We start from the raw sequence: 14,809 nt of genomic DNA, 5'->3' as shown, positions 1-14,809 counted from the left end.
ATCCTGTAAGCCTCTTATATTTTATTTTCCATTTCATTCTTCATATTTGAAAAAATTTCTGATATTACTTCATTGAATAGATTATTCATTCCTTTTGTTTGTAACTCTATGTTTTCTTCTATCCCATAATTCTTAAATTTGGTCTTTTAATGTTATCCCCAAATTCTTGAATGTTCTGCTCATGATTTTTTTTACCATCTTCACTGTGTGGTCAACTTTATTTTCAAATTATATATTTTGTCTTCGTTGTCTGAGTTTGTGTCTTCCAAGTGATCTAATCTGTTGGTGATGATTTCTATTGAGTTTTTAATTTGGTTTATTGTTTTCTTCATTTCAAGGATTTCTTTTTTTTCCAGAATCTCTATGTCCTTATTGAAGTAACCCTTTGTTTCTTATTTTTGCTTATGTAGCTCTTTACCGAAGTGATCTTTTGCTGCCTGTATTTGCTCTCTTATATCATTATTTAATTTGCAGAACATTTTAATTATTTATAGCTTGAACTCCTTCCCTGACATTGCTTCTGCTGTGCTGGCTATGGATTCTAATAATGTAGTATCTTGGTTTGTTTGGGGCACTTTCTTCCCTTGTTTTTTCATGTTGTTCGTGTGTCTTCCCTGGTAGCACTGTAGATCCAAAGTGCTACAGTTTTTACTCTATAGACTTAGAGTGTCCCTGCAGGGTTCCAATACCTCTGCTTTAATGGGGAGATCAATGATAACCCATTCCAATACAAACAATATACAGTCTTAAACCAAATAGCTCCTCTTAAGATGTTTACAGTTTTGTCACAATATACAGAAACAGCAAGATAACTTATTATCTATCTACAATATAAACAGTAGGTTTCCAAAAGGGTGTACAGTTTCTGATGTTTAGGATGAGATGTTAAGGAGGTAGGAGGTGAGAATATAGAGTTATTAGATCTTAGGAATCATGAAAGAATAATAAAAAAAACTTGGCTAGTAGCAGGAGAAAAGGGAGAAAGTGATTTTGGGGAGATAAGTATGTGGGAAGACAATAGAATATACAAAAAAAACCCATAAAAATTGGGGAAAAATAAGAAAATGTAAAAATAGGAAATAAACGAATATGCAATACTACTGTAATAAACTATTCAGACATCCCAGTCCTCAGTAGCCTTATCTATGAAAAGTACTTGATTTCACAAATGTTGGGGATATGGGGGCAGGAAAATAAAGAGAGAGAAGAGAGAAAAGACAAAAGAGAAGAAAAAAATCTCAAAGGAAAATTAAAGGATTGTTTCTGATGGAGTTCAGTATCTTTCCTGCTTCCCTGCTCAACCAACAGGTGGGGTTGTCTGTTGTTTGATGGTATCTCCACCCTCAGGATGGTGAAAGTTTTTAGGGTGGGAAGGTTAATTTTGGGGGTGGAGTTCCTGGAGGTGGGGTATAGCACTTATGGTCCCTGTTGGGAGAGTGTACCCCAAGGATCTCTGTTGGGGCCCACTTGTGTGATGTGGGTGCCTGGTCTTACCTTCTTATATCACCTGTAGACCTCACAATTCCTGGTCTGTACTTTAGCCTCTCAACTGTATCTTATTCTCCCCTCTCCCTTTCTACTTCCCAGTGAAGAACGTTTTCGTCCGGAGGTTTTGTGGGCTGCGCTCTGGGGGCTGTGCACCTGTTGCAAGAGCTGTTTTGTATGGGCAGTTCAGGACCAGGCTTTGTGAGCTACAGTCTGGCTGCACGTAGTTGCAAGTACTGTCCTGGGTACTTGGGGGCCAGAGAATCAGTATTCCCACTGCTTGAATCCCAGGTACTAGAGCATCAGGGAATGCAGCTTCCCTCAAGCCCACCAATTTTGGATCTTAACAAAGATTTAAGGAATGCTAAGTACTACAGCTAAACCATGGGTGGATGGCCCACTTTCTAATACACTTACCCCAAAATTAAATTATTAATTTATTTTTAAATACTGTCAGAGAAGGTCACTATTTAAAGGAATCCTTAGTGAGGGTTTTGTAAAGTAAATTTTTACTCCCTAATCAGGATGTTTATGTGTCTGGTTTGCTTAAAGCAGTGCATATGATTATATGTAAAATTCAAATGGAGTTTTAGAATTCAACAGAAAGAATTCTTGATTGGGGATAGAGTTAAAATACTGCTATTTTGCTTCTCACTGAGATGGTAGAGCCCAAAGTGTTTCTTTTCAAAACAGAAAGTAAATGTGCATTTGAGAGTCAGCAGATGAGGACCTGAGAGGGGGCTCCGGGTGCCAGGGCTTAGCAGGGCAGGGGTCTCCTGCACACCGAGGCCAGGGTTGCTGTGTGGCGGCTCCAGCTCCTCACTAGGCTTCTCCCTCCACCTGTGGGAGCAGCACTTCCACTTTTGGCTGCTCCAGGTGGAAAGTCGTGGTCATAAAATGTCCATGATGTTTTCTTATTTTCAGATTAAAAGGATGTTTGTACCGTGTCCTGGCTGACACCGCAGAGTATGGCCTGGGTCAGGAAGTCAAGCCTGTGCCCAGGGTCATCCCAGACTCTTGGTGCCAGCCACCCCCTGGCTCTTCCCTGGGCCCTCACACTTCCTTATGCACATTGACTTCCTTGGGATTCCTGACTCCAAATCACAGCCCCAAAGAAACAGATCTACTTTCAAGACTTAAGAAAACAAGGGAGCTCAAAGCCCAGTGTGAATAAAGGCAGTTCTGGCAAGCCTGCTGGCCTCTGGATGAGGTCTCCCAGGCCTGAGTCTACTGCAGGAGACTTTCATCAACAGCCGGCCAGTCCTGCCCTGTGGGGCTCTGCTGCCAGGTGCTTTCTCCAGGCAGGGTGACAGGTGGCTTGCCCTCTCCGGAGCTCTCCCCTCTGATCGCCTGTGTCCATATCTGAGGACTGCTGGAGTTAATCTGTTGCTGAACAGAAAGCCAGGGACGTGCAGAGGCCTCTGTATGCTCACAGGTGCATGGGCCTTGGGACAAGCAATATGATTTAAAGATATTTTAAAATATTATTACTTAGTATTACAGTTTATGATGACTTTATTATCACTAAGGATTATGTGTCTACATAAATATGTAAGATTTATAAAACAGTAAAAAAAAAATCGACTAGGACAGAGTAGTGCTTAATAGGAATAGTGCTTGATCTAAACAGGAAGAAAATACATTTTAAAGGCCAATTCATCCCCTCTCAATGGATGCTCCCCATTAGTGTGGTGGTGGTGGGGGAGATCCGGGTCCCAGCCTCTGGCCAATTTAGCGGGCACATGTGGCACCTGGCTGGCCTTGCCCGAGAACACCTTTCCCCAGTCACATCAGATAGAACAAGGAAGCTCACCTCATATTAACAAAGAAGTTTGTTTGTCAACTCATCAATAAATTTTCCCTCTAAAACAAGCGCTTATCATCCTGGGTTTGGCATTCATGAGTGGAACTCGGGGGTCTCTAACCCTTAAAAATTTGTTCAGACATTTATAGGGTTTTGCGTGTTTGTGAGATCAATCAGGTGACTTTTATCAGGCTTTGATGGGTGTGTGAGCACCCACATCCTGGTCAAGCCACCAGATGCTAAGCCATTCAGGGTTGTAGATGACGGTAGGGGGTGGTATTACTCACAAGTGTCCCCTGCACCCCCTGTTCTTCTTTCCTGAAGGAGGACCAGGACCCCAGCCTTGGGCTTGGCCCCTTGACTGGTTTGGTCAAGGAAAGCTGAGCAGGGGTGGTGTGTGCCACTGAAGGCAATAATGTCAGAGCTGCTGCCTGAGTGCTGTCACTCTCACAGTTGCCACAAGGCTGACGTGTCCCAGTGAGTGGGCACCGTGGGCTTGAGTAGGAATGAAGAGCCAGAGTAACCGCTGCCTCCTGAGCAGGTTCCATTGTGAGGTAGATGGCATGCGCCACTGAGAGGCAGGGCTCTTTCCTGCTGGTGGCCACATCCTGAGCTGACTGTCTCTGCAGAGCTGGGGCTCCCGGTTCCTGAGGTTTGGCTCACTTGCAAGTGACACGTTTTCCCTGTGGATTCCGCATGGCCCTTCAGGGTTTCCTGTGGAGGCCGACTGAGATATGAGTCCTGGGCAGCTGCTGGTCAGGGCTCAGAGAGGCCATGGTCAGTTCAAGCTGCTCTTGCTGGTGCTGGAGAGGACTCCAGGGTTTTTTTGCCTGAGGTCAGGGCCAGCTCTGAAGCACAACCACCTAATGCAGTGGGCATGAGCAGCTAAATCATGGGGGCACATCAGAGCCATTTCTAAAACGTGGGCCTGACAGGGATGAGAAACAGTGTCAGCACAGCAGAGCCCAGTGAAAGGCCACCTGGGAAAGGAGCAGGTTTCAGAGGTGACTCAGAGTCCCACCTTCAGGAAAGTAGAGGAGCCATCCATTACCAGGCAGGGAACACAGTAATGAGAACAAGAGCAGTGGCCTCGGCTCTGATGCAGGAGGTCCATGCTCTCGTGAGGAGCCCTGCACAACCACACTGCTCAGGGGACTGCTTGGGCCAAGAGCTGCTCTGTCTTTGGAGAGATTGAGTGTTCTCCTTGTCCCGGGATTCTTAACTTCTGACACATTAAGCAGTTTCAGTTTTTAATAAATTTATTGTTAAAAAGTATCCACACCAAGCTAATTACCCCTAGTCGGGGAGGTCGAGGGGCAGCTTGCGGAAGATCTGCCCTGAAGTTCTTTACTCCATGGAAGTGGTTATAGGAACCTGCCTCAGACTCTGCTGCCCTTGTTCTCCCATGTGGGACAATTCCTTCCTAATCTAGAACATTCCAGAAAGTGTCCAGCCTCTTTCCTCACAGCGTGGGAGGCTGTACTTCAGGTTGCCTTATGGAATCTGTCTGTCTGTGAAGCAGTGGTTTACCCACTACCTACTGTTTGCCACGAGCTACTTGGTGTCCAGGCTCAGCAAAACTGGTCTTAAGGTCTTTGCATGCTCCTGGGTAGATGAAGTACCAACAATAGGCACCATTCAGAGGGTGGTGGACACTCTGAAGGCAAGGGAGCAGAGGAAGGGTGGGTGGAGAGTTATGGTGCGGACGCTTTCACAGAAGAGTCAGGACAGTTCCCACCTGCTGAGGCCACAACAAAAACCCTGAGTGGAGAGAGGGATGGTGGAGAGTTAGATTTCCGTCTCTTTTACAGATTTTTAAAATCACATGTAAATTGAGTTTTATTTCAAGCATTCTCTTAGTCTGCTTTCTGTTACTATAACACAATGCCTGAGGCTGTGTCATCTGTAATGAAGAGAAGTTTATTTAGCCCACAGGTCTGGAGCCCAGGAGTGTGGGGCCAGCTTCTGTGCAGCTCTGGTGAGGACTGTGGCATCATGTGGTCAGACAGGAGGCCAAAGACTGGGTTGGGGTGGTCTTGCTCTCTTATATCAACCCAGGTTTAGGAGCTCACCCACTCATACCAGCATCAACCCCTTCCAAAGGCAGCACCCTCAGTAACCTAATGACCATGCTCTAAACTCTGCCCCCTAAAGGTTCTGTCACCTCTTAATTTCTCCATATTGAAAACCAAGCATTTAGTCCAGGAGCTCATGTCCAAACACGGTGAGCATGCTAGGGACACTCTGTTCTTTGTAGTGAATCTCTCTTGAAAATGAAGATCCCACTGTTAAAATAACAGCTATTCCTTGAAAGTAATCTATGTTATATGTGTATACCTCTATGGATCAAATTCCCTTAAGAAGATACAGATGTTTAGTATAAGATGTTATAAATGGACAAGAATAGTCATGAGCTAGTAAAAAATGTACCACAAAGATTGAAAAGATTAATCTTAAACTATGTGCAACTATATGCAAATCAACAAGGCTGTTGCAACACTTTGAATAATCAGAATACTTTATGATTAGCATATGCAAATCACATAAATCCATGCTTTCAGAATGTCTGAGAGTCCTTAAGAAACAGCTCCTGTGATCAGGTCAGGGTTCTTCTTGTGCTCTTGTCTATCATGAGGTTGTGCTGGCAACTCAAATTTGTAAAAACAAGTGTAGATGCATCTTAGGCCTCGGGCAGGTTAGTATGATTTCTAGGTAGAGGGTGTTGGGGTCTGAAGGCTGTGCTCTGCACCTCTTTTAGTTCCCTTTCCTGGTATTTTAGCTTTCCACAATTGTGACAAAATACCAGAGACAATCAACTTAGTCAGGGAAAAGGTTTATATTTTAGCTCACAGACTCAGATTTCAGCCCACGGTCTCTTGGTTCTGTGACTCAGGCCTGTGCCACAGCACCTCATGGCAGGAGTGCATGGTGGCCAGGAAGGAAGGAGAGAGGAAGAGAAGAGACCAGAGTCCACGGTGCCCTTCACATGTGGGCACCCTGCGACCTGAGGCCTACCCTGGCCTCCTAAAGGCCCCACTGCCTCCCAGTAGCACCTCACCAAGGACCAAGCTCCAACATGTGGGCCTTTGGGGCCACCTGACATTTTAATCTGAGACCGGGATTCACTTCTTGTTCTGAAAACCAGAACACTAACAAAACACCCGTTAGTACAAACCAGACCACCAAACGCATCACCAAATTTTAGCTTAACAATCATGACAAGCAGAAGGGAGGAAAATGCACCAAGCCAATTGACGGCTCCTTTTGGAAAAATTGTACCACCGATGACATCATCAGCAAAAATACCACAACACTACCACAAGTCGCTGCACCAACAGATAGTAACATTTTTATTATTAATTTTTTATTATTAAATTTTATAACAAAAATTGCATGATCCGGCAGCTACATTCAAACCTCAGGGCATGTGGCTCTCCATTGCCATTGAGCTATCAGTTCTATCTTGTAGAAGCTGCTCTGGGGGAAGGTAGAGTCAGGGCCAGAAATGTGACTCCTCTCCTTCACCTGCCCCCAACCTGTGCCCCTTTCAGTGGGTGATGTGGTGTCTCCATGCTTCTGGACTGATGGCCAGTTGCAGGAGGTGTCCATGTGACAGACCCACCCCTGTAAATCCCCACACCACCCGCAGGGCTCCCCTTCACAGCTGATTTGCTCAGGGCTCCTGGGTGGTGTTTTTGCATGTATTTTTTCTGTTGAGTTAAATGACACAGCTGTGACTTTTAATATGTAAAACATTTGTCTCTTCCTGGCAGAGTGGTGTTATATGAGCAGCGTGCTTTCATCTCTACTTAGGTGCACCAGACCAAGGTCTTTATTTTAAAAAATGTCCAAACTGTGTTATTTCTTCTTTCTAAGAAATCTCTTTTCTATTTGCTCTATGTGTTTTCCCCTGAAGAATCAATTTGTTCATACTGGGGCCTTCAGATAGGGCTTGATGGCATTATAAAGTCCATGGGTCCACCACAAGTCTGGGTGGTAAGGATCAAAGGGCCGGCTTTCCTCTTGGCTCAAGACAATCTAGTTATCTATCTACCTACCTATTATTTCTCTGTCAGCTGTCATTTATCATCTGCCTATCTGCCTGTCTGTCTTTCTACCTACCTGCTTGTCTATCATCTGTCAATTTATCACCTACCTGCCTATCATCTATCTGCCTATGTGTCTATCATCTGTCTTCATCCGTTCCCTTTTCAAAATTTTGTATGCTTGTTTCTGAATGGATCTTCTTGCCCTCCTCACTTCTGCATCTGTTAGAAAGAACTGCCACAAACACAGCAGCTTAATACAGCAGAAATCCATTGTCTCACAATTCTAAGGGCTGGGAGTCTATGCCCAACTGGTAGGCAGGCCATGTTCCCTCCAGGCTCTGAGCATGAGCCCCTGCTTGCTTCAGGGGATCCTGGCATTGGTCACCATCCTTGGCTGTGACCCAGGACTCCAGTCATCATGAGCACTGTGTCTGTTTCAAGGTGTGCTTTTCTGTGTCTCTGCCCAAACTTCCCTCTTCATATGTGGACACTTGTATGTGGGATAGGGCGCAGCCTAGTCCAGCAGGACCTCATCTTAACTGGACTCTGTCTTGAAGGCTCCATTTCCTAACAAATCCCTGCTCTGAAGTTGCATGCAGGTGTGGCTTCTTGGGACACGATGCAATCCAGTACCTGCCCAGAGCTATTCTGGTCCACAGCTTGTACAGGGCCACTATCAGAACCTAGTCTATTGCCTTTCTTTGGTAAAATATCTCAAATGCATAATATTTCTTTTTCTTATTTTTTTGGTAAATATATTATTATATGTTTTTTTAAGCTATTGCTTTTTTAAAAAATGTCTATTGGTTCTTTTTAGTTATATATGACAATAGGTTTCATTGTGACATATTATAATGGAATATAATTTGTTCTACTTCAGTCCTCAGTATTTCCCCTTCCCTGCCGCAGTCTGGCTGGGCACAATTCAGGAGCCACTTGTCAAAAGAAACTAACTTTATTTTTAGAACCACACACGCCAAACAAAATAGCTCCTCAGGAAAAACCCACAGAGCCCAACTGCCACCACCCGCTTCCCCCAAGCCTGTCCCAAACACAAGCCTCCCCCCCCACAATCCTCCTGCTCTTGAGGCGGATTGGCTGGGTTGCATGGGCGGAGCCAAAGAAGTCCCCCAATGAGCAGCTCCGTGGTCTGAAAGGGCAGGGAAACAGCCCAATGAGCATCACCACAGAGGAGCCAATCAGCTAGATGTTGCTGGGGCCGCTGTGAGCCAATCATCAGCTGGCAGTCTGAAAGGGCGGGGAAATAGCTCAATGAGCATCTCCAATGAGCATCACCACAGAGGAGCCAATCAGCTAGATGTTGCTGTGAGCCAATCATCAGCTGGCAGCTGGAAGTTTGCTGGGGCCCCTTTGGCTGTGGCTCTCAACACTTCCCTCTCCTCTTTCCTCCCCCTCTATCCTCCCCTTTACTGATCTTTCTGCTATTTACTTTTAATTTTTATATTTTCGTGCCTGTGGATGTGCATGGTGGGATTCACTGTGGTATATTCATATATGCAGACAGGAAAGTCAGCTTGGGTTCATTCCACTATCTTTCCCTCTCTCATCCTTCCTGCCTCCCTTCATCCCCCTTTGCCTACTCCACTGATCTATTATTATTATTATTATTATTATTATTATTATTATTATCCCCACTTAGTTTGGAAGAGCTTCAGCATCTGAGAGACAAGAGTTGTCCTTTGGAGCTGGCTATTTCCTCTGGCTTTGTAGTGATGAGTCTTTGCAGGAGCTCAATATCCCAGCAATCTGGAGCCCAATGTGTCCTTCCAGTCACTTCCCCTTGCACCCCCTCCTATGGCTTCTGCAGTCGCAGGCTGCTTTTTCTGTTTTAGCATGAGGCATGCATGCTCTTTGTCTGCTGCCCCATCATGGGATGGGTTCCATCTGTGTCATGGTGCAGTTGGCCCCTACTCTTTGCTGCTTGGTATTCTGCTCTTTGGAGATGCTGCCGTGATCTCCCTCTATGGCCAAAGGATGATCACATGACTCCCTGTGGTCTGCAGCTGTGAACAGTACTTGGAGAATTGTTTTACCTGGGTCCTTGGGTGCTCTTGGACAGTGACTGGGTCAGCTGCATGAGTAGTAAGCAAGTGTGGGTCAGCTGCTTGCGTAACAGGAGAGCTGCCTGGTTGTGGGGCATGGGTTTAGCATTAGGGGACAGTCGGCTTTCTAAGTGGCTGTACTCACTTATGCTTACTCTGCAGGGGTGAGGTGTCCACTGGACATTTAAAAAAATACATATATATATTTTCCCTTTGGATGATTGATGGTATTAAATACCTCTTACATGTTAATTTGCCATTCAAATGTTTTCTCTCTCTTTTTTGGTACTAAGGATTGAACCCAGGGGTGCTTAACCACTGAGCTACATCCCCAACCCTTTTCATTTTTTATTTTGAGATAAGTCCTCACTAAGTTGCTGAGGTTGGTCTCAAAATTGCAATCCTCCAGCTTTATCCTCCTAACTTCCTGAGATTCCAGCTATGTGCCACTGTGCTTGGCTCAAATGTTCTCTTTTGCGTTGTATCTTTTAAAATCTTTTGCCTTCCATTTTATTAGATTTACTTGTTCTTTATTATCAGTTTATAAAAGGATTTTACATATCCCAAGCATAAATTCTTATCAGATATATAGTTCAAAAACCTTCCATCATGGGGCTGGGGATATAGCTCAGTTGGCAGAGTGCTTGTCTTGCATGCACAAGGCCCTGGGTTTCATCCCCAACACCACAGGAAAAAAACACAAAAAAACCAAAATCCAAAAAAAAAAAAAAAAAAAACCCTTTCACCCAGGCTGGGGGTGTTTTTTCCCTCCTAATGTTGTCTTTTGATGAATATAATATTCATATTTTAGTTAATTTATCTTTTTTTTTCCTTTATGATGAGAGCTTTTTATGTTTAAGACATCTTTGCTCTGCCCAAGGGCAAAAAGATATTCTCATGTTATTGTCCATATTTACTTTTACCTTTGGATTTAGGCCTATGACTTACTTGGAATTGGTTATATGTCTGTGTAAAATAGGCATCAAGGTAGTTTTCCTGTACGTGCATCTAACTTCCAGCATTATTTATGAAAAGGTCGTGCTTTCCCACATTTATTCAAAATAAGGTAGTTGTTTTGTGTGCGCCAGTTCCCAGCTTTCTCTTATCTGTGCTGTCCATCTAACTTTGGGCTACTATTTTGATGCCCTGGCTCTACCACGTACCTTGATATCTAGCAGCACAGACCCCTGAATCTGCTACTTCAAAGATTGCTTTGCTGTTCTTGACTTTTTTACATTTTAATAAAAATTTCGAATCAGCTTGGGAATTTCCAAAGAAGTGCCTATTAGGGATTCGACTTGGAGTTCTTGAGTGTGCAGATGATTTTCAAGATATCTGACACCTTTATAATATTAGGTCTTCTAATCAAGGAAAACGACATACTACTCTATTTTAGAGATGGCAAACTCATTCTGTAGAGTCAGATTGTAAATTATTTAGGCTTCAAGGATCACATACAGTCTTATTCTTCTTCCTCTGATTTTACAATCCTTTAAAAAAGTGAAAATACATTTAACTAAGGGCAGTATAAAATAAGATGTAGGCTACAGTTTCCAATTCTTGCTCTCTTTATTTAATTTTTACTAATATATCTTAATGATGCTTTATAGTTTTCTGTGTGGAGTCCTTAAATGTTAAATAATACTATTACGTTTAATGTTAATTACTTGATGAATTTTTGATACTACTGTAAGGCATGTAATTTTTGAAATTTATTTTTCTAATTATATTTCTTCTGTATGGAAATAAAATGGATTATTGTATACTTGCTATGTTTATTGATTTTAATAGGTGAGTTGAGAGTCTTTTGGAGTTTCTACATATAGATAATGTAATATGCTAACTAAAGAATTCTTTATTTTGCTTTCTAAACTTTATAGCATTTATTCATTTTCTTGTCTTACTGTTCTGGCTAGGACAGGAACAAGGATGGAATAAATGAAGCTTGTTGAACAGGAAAAGGTATTTAAGTTGTTATAATTGAATATGATGTTGATTATAGGATTTTTATAGACAATTTTTTTTGAAGTCAGGTTCTTTTTAAAAATATTTTATTTTTTAGTTATAGTTGGACACAATAACTTTATTTTATTTATTTATTTTTATATGGTGCAGAGGACTGAACCCAGGGCCTCGCACGTACTAGGCAAGTACTCTACCGCTGAGCCACAACCCCAGTCCCTATAGACAACTTTTACCATTTTAAACAAGGGTCCTTCTAGTTCTCATTTGCTGAGAGAATTGTTTTTAAATCATTAATGAGTATTGAAGTTTTATCAAATGATTTTTTACATCTATTATAATGATCATATGATTTTTTCTCCTTTACTATTTAATGTAGTAAATTATCGTTTTCAAATGTTAAGCCAATCTTGAATTCCTAGAGTGAGTCCTGTGGGAGAACTAGTCTTTTAATCCCTATGTTTGTATAGTGCTCTCCTTGTGTATTTTCGTGAGGGAGATGGCCTGCCTTTTCTCTTTTGAAATGTCCTTGCTGTGTTTTGACGGGGAGGTTATATTGACTGCTATTCTACCCGCTTTCTGTATCCTCTGCAGCAGTCTGTGTTGCATGTGAGGCTGTCTCGGTCCCAGGAGGCCAACCCCTTGCCAGCTGGATGCCACTAGTGAGCCAACCTTTCACATAGCAGAAGACTCACTTGCCTGAGTTTTTCCTGAATTCACGACTCTGGAAATCATGAAGCAGGAGTAAGTGATTCTTGTCGCTGTCTACCGAGTTTGACATATTGGGTATTAGTAGTGTCTCATTGTAGTTTTGAATTGTATTTTCAAAGCAGGATGATGATTTGAGTCTGCTCACATACCTTTCTGCTATTTCATTGTATATTTCTTGGTGAAGTATCTGTTCAAATCTTTGGTGTATTGTTTTCTATTTGATTTTTTTTAAATAATGAGATTTGAACAAATATCAAATTTTGAGAGTTCCTTATGTGTTCTGGATATAAATCTTTAATCATATTTTGGTTAAATATATTCACAACTATTTCAGATATTTTCTTCTGTCTGCAACTTGCCTCCTAATTTTCTTTATTTCTTTGTATTGTGATGAGCAAATGTTTTAAATTTTGAAGCCCAGTTTTATATTTTTTTCTTATAGTCTATCCTTTTTATGCCTCAGTTAAGACATCTTTGCTTCACCTAAGGTTGCAAATATTTTTCTGTTCTCTTTTGTATATTTTGTGGTTTAATTCTTAACATTATTGTTATGATCTGTTTTGGGTTGACTTTTTTTCGGCAGGAGATAAGATTTGGAATTTATGTTTTCATGGATATCCAATTGTTCTAGTACCATTTCTTAAAAACTGTATTTTTTTCTTTGAAGTACTTTGATAGCTTTGAGGAAAGTGAGTTCACGATGGATATATGCATGTATTCCTGGCCTCTATTCCATTGTTTTATGTCAAGACTTACACGAAGATTGCATTTTCCAAATAATTGGAACTTTATAGTAAATTTTATAATTAGACTATATGCGTCCTTATGATTTATTTTTTTCCTAATTTGTTTCGGTTATTATTTGTTCTATGTTTCATATAAATTTTCACATCAGATTGTCAGTTTAAAAATATTGTTGATACTTTAATATGGACTGCATTGAATCTATAGATCAGTTCAAGGAGAATTGGTACATCAAATATTCTTATAACTTACTATGGAAAAGCTTTACATTGATATCAGTTATGATTGATTTTCTCAGCAATGTTTTATAGTGTTCAGTGTACAGGTCATACATATATTTGGTTAAATATATTCACAACTGTTTCATGTTTTGATGCTATTATAAATGATATTCTTTAAAATTTTAAATTTTCATTCATTTATAGAATATAGAAAACACTTGTACACTGATCTGAATAGTAAAATACAAAACTCACTTATTAGTTCTAGTAGCTTTTTTTGTCTATTCTTTAGAATTTTTAATACATTTTTTGCTTATATTATAAGAAATTAAAGGGATTAAAAATGGTCTATTTTATTTTCCCAAATAATTACCAGGTCTCCTACTCTTATTTCTGAAGCTCCTTATTTTCCCCTGGCATTTTATTTCTTCATTCTGAAGAATTTTCTTAAGCATTTTTTAAGTGTGTTGGAGACAAATTTTTTAGTTTTCCTTTATCTTAGGATGATTTTAGTTTACCTTCATTTGTGAAGAATATTTTTGGAGGAATTTTGGGCTAATGGCATTATCTTGGGTAATGGCACTCTTTCAGCTCCTTAAAAATATTGTTCTATTCTCTTCTGGTTTTCATAGTTTCAGATGAGAAATCTGTAGTGATTCAGTGATTCAAATAGTTGTTCCTCTTTATATAATAGGTCATTTTTCTCGTGCAGTTTGATTATGAAGTGTCTGGGCAAGATTTCTTGAGTTTATCAGGTTTGAGAATCTCTGATCCCTTGAATCTATAATTTTTTTTAATCTGGAAGTTGTTCATTTTTGTTTTTGGTCTTTTTTTCTATCTGTGCTCTATGTTGGTTAGTTTCTTTTGTGGCGTCTTTGATATTTGCACTGAAATGTCACTGGTAATTTCTTCTGTATTAGCTCATGAGCTGCTAATTCTCTCCAATACATTTTTCCATTTCATTTTCTATATTTCTTTTTTTTTTAAAGAGAGAGAGAGTGGGGGAGAGAGAGAGAGAGAGAGAGAGAGAGAGAGAGAGAGAGAGAGAGAGAGAATTTTTAATATCTATTTTTTAGTTCTCGGCGGACACAACATCTTTGTTGGTATGTGGTGCTGAGGATCAAACCCGGGCCGCACGCATGCCAGGCGAGAGCGCTACCGCTTAAGCCACACCCCCAGCCCTCTATATTTCTTTTCCCACAGTTTCACTCAAGTCTTTTTTATATCTTTTGCTTTTCTGTTTTTCATGATCATGTTTTGTCACATTATTGAGAATATTCACAAATAAGCTATCTTAGTGTTATTTTATGCAAATTCTCATTTGTTTCTATTGATTGATAGAATCTTCCAGGTATAGGTCGTATTTTTCTTCTTTGTCATGTGCTTGGTAATTTTTTTATTGGGGCCAGACCCTGAATTTTATATTGTTTAATGCTGGATATTGCCATGCTCCTCTGAAAGGCATTGGGCCCATTCTTGCACTTTCAGATCAGTTTGCTCCTTTGATCTTTAAGGAAAGTCCAGAGCAGCATTGTTCTAGGGCTAATTCATCCCCGTTACTAATGTACGACATTTTTGAGGATTCTACCCATCACTCATAATGATTTCCACTCTGAATGATAGAATGTGAACTATTTCCATTATTGTATGATTTATGGGAAATTTTCAGCCTAATTATTTCTAGTATTTCTGTTTCCAGCCTCATGGAGTTTCACCTCAACATGTGCAGATTAGTACTTAGCCACAGATTTTTTTGGGGGGGAGGTGTTA

At 41.0% G+C, this 14,809-nt stretch overlaps 1 long non-coding RNA gene across 1 annotated transcript in view; it reads right to left on the bottom strand.

The window, feature by feature from the left end:
- Window positions 1–14,809, bottom strand: part of LOC308652843 — a 1,084,519-nt gene that overhangs the window by 253,285 nt on the left and 816,425 nt on the right. The window lies entirely within an intron of this gene.

The sequence above is a fragment of the Spermophilus citellus genome (genome assembly GCF_964194105.1).
Source record: "Spermophilus citellus genome assembly, chromosome: 7".
NCBI lineage: Eukaryota > Metazoa > Chordata > Mammalia > Rodentia > Sciuridae > Spermophilus > Spermophilus citellus.
The sequence above is the reverse complement of the archived record's forward strand: the minus strand, read 5'-3'. Positions and strand labels throughout refer to the sequence as shown.